The 6,588-nt window shown below is 40.7% G+C and overlaps 1 long non-coding RNA gene across 1 annotated transcript; it reads left to right on the top strand.

Annotated features, from left to right (window-relative positions):
* The first annotated feature begins 533 nt into the window (after window positions 1–533).
* Window positions 534–4,016, top strand: LOC124464158. Its single transcript, XR_006955693.1, has 2 exons — window positions 534–2,869; window positions 3,138–4,016. It is a non-coding gene; the product is annotated as an uncharacterized LOC124464158 (long non-coding RNA).
* Window positions 4,017–6,588: the final 2,572 nt, after the last annotated feature.

Genomic DNA, 6,588 nt, shown 5'->3' with positions numbered 1-6,588 from the left:
GAGGAACTGGGAGTAAAAATTGGCCCTGGACTTTGATCCAGACTGGCCCACCAGAACTGGCCCCCATATAAGCCACCACAGCTGCCCTGCTAATGCAAGCATAGTCTGTGTTCAATGGGATGCGAGTTAGGGAGTTGAGTCGCACAGCGCGTGAGCCGAACATTTTTTGGCCTTTATTTGAGCGCAAAATAGTTGAGCTTCATGTAAAATAAACAGCCGTTTTTTAATTGGTAGAACCTTGTCTAGTGAAGGTGATTTCTTTGTCTCGGTTGTCCATAGTTATTCTTTTCCCGGTGCTCCCGAATGCCAGTCCGCTACTGCGGAGCTGTGCCACGGTGGTGGATTTTTAAGTCATATAATTTTTAATTCTCGTGCTGTCAGGGGGTGCTGCAGCACCCCTAGTTCCCGCGGCCATGCACGGCTGTTTGCGCGTCAATGTTGCTTCACTCGGTTAACCTGCGCGTCGTCCATAATGTTTACAACGTTAGTTTGGCTACTTGTTTGGCGTTGCCTTTTCAGCATGAGATATACAAGGTGTGGCGTGAGAGCGTGAGAAATGGGTGAAATGCGTGTGTCACACGGCGAAACCGTAAGAGTAGGCAGCTCTGTATGAATGTATATTTACACCTTGCTTTTTAAATGTTTTATGCCAAACATTCATCATACAGTATACTCATTCCTTCCTTTTCATGAAAAACGTTGTACATAAATAAGTGATTTGGTCCATTAGCACATGAACATTTAGACCCCTGCCCCCTGCCTACAGATCAAATTTTTCCTTCCTTATTGTCCCTATTTCACCTGGAGGTCCTTGGGTGCCGGTCTGGACCTGGCTGAATTGATCTTGATCCTGGCCTACACTTGACGGTCCCTGGGTACATTGCTGACTCTGACCTGGAGTGCTGCTGGTGGGGATCAATTCTGGCAAGATCTGAACTGCACTTTCTTCACTAGGTTTTTTCTTGATTAAGTAGTCTTTAATTTCATGAGTCCTTTTCATTGTTCCCTGTAAACCATATAAAGCACACCATATTATTTAGTTAATTTCCATGCTTTTTTCAACAGACTCACTACCTCACGTTTTGTACTTAGGTAACGTTAGGTTACACTCAACGTCACTAACCCTCTTCTACAATACCGAAGCACTATGATGAGAAAATCAATGAATGCAGTACTTAACTACAATTAACTCAATATGTTACCCAGATAGCAGAGTAGGGAGGACAAACGTTCTGCTCTCAATGTAATCACAAGAGAGAGTTCCAAGCATCAACAAATGCAAAACTGAACTTATTGCTCATTTAACATTGTGATAAAAAAAACACAATTGTGAGATTTAATGTACAATACGATGTATGCTGATCGACCTAGCTTGGAATGCCCACGACAGACTGAGGTGGCTTTGTTTTAGTTTTACAGTACTTAAGTGTGATGACATGGTTGCTCGTTTTGACGTTTTTGGTACATTGGACTTCATATAACATTTCTATTTTGAGTACTTGTATGTTGCAAGGCTTGCTATAAAAAATATATGTATGTTCGTACTCGGAAAAAGGCGCCTTTTTATATTCCCCTCAACTCCGCCAACTAGTGACTTTTTTGTGAACTGATCTGCACTATCTTCAATCATCAGCACATATTAGCTCTATATATCAAATAGATTAAACAACAAATTTAGCCAATCCCAAATTTAAGTAGGCTACTGTGTGAAAGGTGTTATGGAGGGCATTTGGATTTTAATGAGTGACAGTGATCAGCTCGACGTGACTTTCACTGTCATGAAATGACAGTTTACGGCTAGCTAGCTAGCTAGCTTAGTCTGACTTAACCTAGCAGTTACATTTAGCTAGCAATTTAAGTCGACATAAAATCCTAAATGTCTTGCATTACGCTAACAGAACTACAATAATAGCTAATATTTATATTTTATTTAGCTAACTATATCAATATCATAGCTTTGTTATCTTAACCGTTAGACCAAGGGAAGAAAGTGCTACTTACAAAACGGACTCATGTAGCTACAGTAACATTCAAACTGGTTGTCTTGAGAATGAGCGGGGTCCTAAGAAAAATCTACAGTAATGCTGCAGAATGTTGTCGCCGCAAAAGGCCAATTCAGCAATAAAAACTGTGCTATCTGGGGAATGTGCGATTTAAATAATATTGTATGAATACAATTCATGTATCCTCTATACACACACCATCAAAACCTACCTCAGTTTACGCTGTCCACAGAGTTAGGGAAAGCGGGAATATATGGCTTCTGTCATGTTCTGTCCAGGCAATTATTTCTTATTGAGATTGACATCCTTCAGAGCCAATGAAAATAGGGCAGGGGGCACCTGTGAACCAATCAGATTCCAGGGGGGGCACATGCCACTCCGTGCCCCCCCATTGGCTCCGCCCCTGCTTATACGGCTTTGAATATTGCGTTACTGAATGCGGTTATGTTACTGAAGCCAGCAATATCAAAGAGTTGTTTAAACAAGCTTTATTGTAGTTAGCCTACCACTAAAATATGTTGTCATGCTAACAGGTTAGAGATAATGATGACGAGCGTTCGCTAGAGCAGAGGGCGACTGCTTCAATCTGAAGTGATGGATGAGATACTTACGCTTATTAGCGAGTTAGTTCGGGAAGCCAATGATCAACAACAACAACAACCTGGTAATGTACTCGTTAGATTAAACATAATCTGAAGAAGCAAGATTCAAAACACGATGCCTCTAACATTTCTCTTGAACTGCAGTTGATTCTGGTTTCACCGTTCCTCGAATGGGAGGACAGACTGGAGGAAGGCCGGTTTACCAAAGACCTTGAAGTACTTAAGTGTACTTGAAGACCAGGGTTGAGAACCACTGCAATAGAGGTTAGGACTTTTCTTTCTACAAGCTCTTAAAGTAAGTGGCTTGTTTTACTGTGATTCGTTAATTTGCCCTAACTGTGTCCCTAGCCAATGACAAGCTGATTATTTTATGAGTTTTGAATTTAAAATAAGATTTTCAGCTTCACGTGAATGAAATAGAGGTTGGACTTTTCTTTCTGTTAAACGCCCAACATGTTGCACAGAAATGTATACAAATCATTTTAGCTGCATTCAAGCCATTCATATTTTTTTTTGTTATTTATAAAATAAGATCTAGATCTCTTAGGTGGAGGATTGTAATCCATGGAGGAATCGATGGGTTCAGCCGACTGGTGGTTTTCCTGAAGGCTTCTAACAACAACAGAAGTGACATTGTAATGGACCTGTTTTCGGAAGCAGTCGCCCAGTTTGGTGTCCCATCCAGAGTCAGATGTGACTATAGGGGGGAAAACGACGCCATTTGTCTGTTCATGGATGTCTTCCGAGGATCGACCCGAGGGAGCACTCATAATCAATGCATTGAAAGACTGTGGGGCGATGTCTGGAGAGGCGTGACAAAAAAACGCAAGGTCCTATGTAGTGTGGTCAGGTCTGCTGAGTTTATCATCGACAGGAAGCTCCCAGCCCTTCAGGACACCTACCACACACGATGCCTCAGGACAGCTGGCAGGATTCTAAAAGACTGCTACCACCCATCTTTCAGTCTCTACCCCGCTGCCTTCTGGACAACAGTTTCTATCCAAGGGTTTAGCAGGCTTCTGAATGAACATTTACATGGACATTTCTCAGTAGCCACTTTACATTGATGCATTTCTCACTAGTGGTTTTACATTGATGCATTTCTCACTAGTCACTTTACATTGATGCATTTCTAACTAGTCACTTTACACCGTGTCACTTTCAGCTACTGGTTGCACTATCAGCAATATTGCACTAACTGTACCCCACTTGTCTTAGGTTAGTATAGGTCTAAGGTTAGTATAGGTAATTATCTGTATTAGAGGTGTAATATATTGTATACTATTTTGTATATTTAGGTTTATAATTTATTATCATTACTTTTAACTTATCATAGATGTTATCTAAGTACTTATTATGTAATGCCTGGTTGCTTTGCATTGTCTTGTCCCAAAAATGTCAGTGCCCAGTCTGACTTTGTGGTGTTCTGTGTACCTGACAGTAAGACTTGAAACGGATGTCTAGCACTCCTTGTTTACATATCAACATAGAATATGAAGGAATCATTATTGCCAACAAAGAAAGGCATCTTTGGGCTCTTCACTTTGTTTACCTGCCTCATATAAAACGTGACCTGAGGACTGCCAGATACATGTCACCATATCAATTTTTTGATCAAGGTTGTCTTACACAACAATTGCAACATCACACTGGTATCCAAGGTATATTTAGAGCAGCCAGTTCCAGGGGGTGGCTGCACTTGCCTTTGACTGGCTACAAAGAGTTGTGGTTCCCCTCAACCAATTTCAACCAAGTGACGAACAGTTGGAACATCTCAGACAACACACAAATTGTTTGGGTAGAGATAGACAGTTTGGGAACTGATCAGGTCCTCAATGTCCTTTCTTAAATACAGTTCACACACACAATTTAACTGTTGTATTCACATTGTCAATAGGCCTTGGAATGAGTAAGCAGTTTCAATCACATCAATGTAATAAAGATGAGCAGACCATGTACAATTTTGTGTGTGTTTAATGTTATTGCATTATGTAACTGAAAATAGGATACAGACAAACAATATTCAGCCCTCCCAACGGATCAGCAGATCACATACATAACATTCGAAGATGAGTATCACGCCTTTGAAATCTATACATTTAAACAGAACAAAACACGTGTTCATGTAAAATAAAATTAATTTACGACTACATTTAGTCCTCCCCAAACTGATCTGCAGAACTTATTCTAACCTATTCCAAGCTACACCTTTTAAAGGTGTCATAAGTCTCACCCACAGGTAAGTATAGCACCAGCGCGCACGTGTTTGCATTTGGGAACCTGTCCAGTCCATCTTCTGGGTAGAGGAAGGTGAGCTCTAGCTGTACCGGAAATATGTAGGGTGATTTCAGGTAATGTGGGACATCAGGTAAAGTGGGACAGTTATGCATTTTGATGATTTAATATGGGCAAAACCGACTTCCAATCACCAGAGCTGATCTTGTATCATAAATACAACACTTCTAGTCACTATGCAGTGGTTTTAATTTGTCTAACATCATCTGAGTATGCGTGATCTGGCTTGACAGGAGGTCCGTACAGAAAAAACGCATCGAAAGTTCAGCGGCATATGACATTCTGTTTCTCAATGATACGGCTGGCAAAGGAATTTAAATTAAGTTGCAATGAGTACTATTGGAGCACAATGAAGGATTTTAACCACTGATAGAAAAACACACAAAAATGTGTAAAATAATGCTTTGTTAGAAGAAAAAAGAAGTTTTATGTGACTGTCCCACATTACCTGATCATGTCAGGTAATGTGGGACAGCATTTTTCAGGTAAAGTGGGACATCTAGTAAGGCTGTGTTAATGCTATAAAAGTAATTTAATTCGACAGTTCTCAAATGTTTAATACCCATGCATCATACTGCACTTAAGTTCCCAACTAAATAACAACTTACACTGTCATCGAACCAGCGCTCTCAGACTTGTAAGCGTGACCGCTAACACTAGTCCAACAAAATGCTAATGCAGCGGGACTAGCTAGCTAGCACATAGACTGTATATCACTAAGGTTTACATCAGTTACACTTTATGCCTATTGTGTAAGTCAAACCCCACAACAAAATGAATCTTGCCACACCCTTGCACCTAGCATTGCTGTATATAGTTAAAAAATTATTATTATATTAGCATTTAGCAGACTATAGGCTGACAGATGACGACTGTCCCACTTTACCAGACAAGCTGTCCCACATTACCTGAAAATGCTGCCTGAGTGAGAGAGGGGGTCATGTTATGTTTGAAATTGTGTAACTTCTATAATATTGTGTATTCCCATTTTATTCCAACATGAAAATGTTCCTAAGCCCTAAAACGATTTACAAAAACACCACTGGGGCGAGTTAACATTTATTTTGTAAGTCTATTGGAGCCTCTACCAAAAAGTGTCCCACATTACCTGAAATCACCCTAATATATACATGTTATAATAATAATAATAATAAAATATAACTGCAATCAGTAATGGCGGATTCCTCCAAACATTGCGAACCATTGAAAAATGTATATTCTTGACAAATTGGAACTGTATAGAAAAATCTATGCTGCAGAATTACCAATGGGATACCAGATCTGAAATATAATACCATCAAGATCCACAAGGGCCTATATTTCAACCCAAGGAGTGAAGGGAGGGGGCTTGGTTAGCCTATCCATTCCAGAAAGCCTTTGTGCTTTAGGGCGTGGAATGTAGCGCCACCTATGGGTAATGGTGGGACAGTTGTGGTGTGGTAATTACCCTTGGTCTATACTTTCAAAAAAGCTCGACCAGAGCATACCCCCCGCTCTCAGGGTACCGAGCTTCAGCTCAGTCATGATGCTGGGATGAATGTAGGCCTATATGTAGAGACCAGGGAGACAGACACACCGGCCAGCTGCCCTGATGGGTCCGTGGTAGATCATTAATGCGGGTTGTATCCTACAACGCTCGTGGCCTCCGAGTAGGACATACTGCTGCTGATAGATCAAGACGTTTGGTG

Source organism: Hypomesus transpacificus, unplaced genomic scaffold, assembly GCF_021917145.1.
Source record: "Hypomesus transpacificus isolate Combined female unplaced genomic scaffold, fHypTra1 scaffold_310, whole genome shotgun sequence".
Lineage (NCBI taxonomy): Eukaryota > Metazoa > Chordata > Actinopteri > Osmeriformes > Osmeridae > Hypomesus > Hypomesus transpacificus.
Note: the sequence above shows the minus strand (reverse complement) of the source record. Positions and strands in the feature narration are given on the sequence as shown.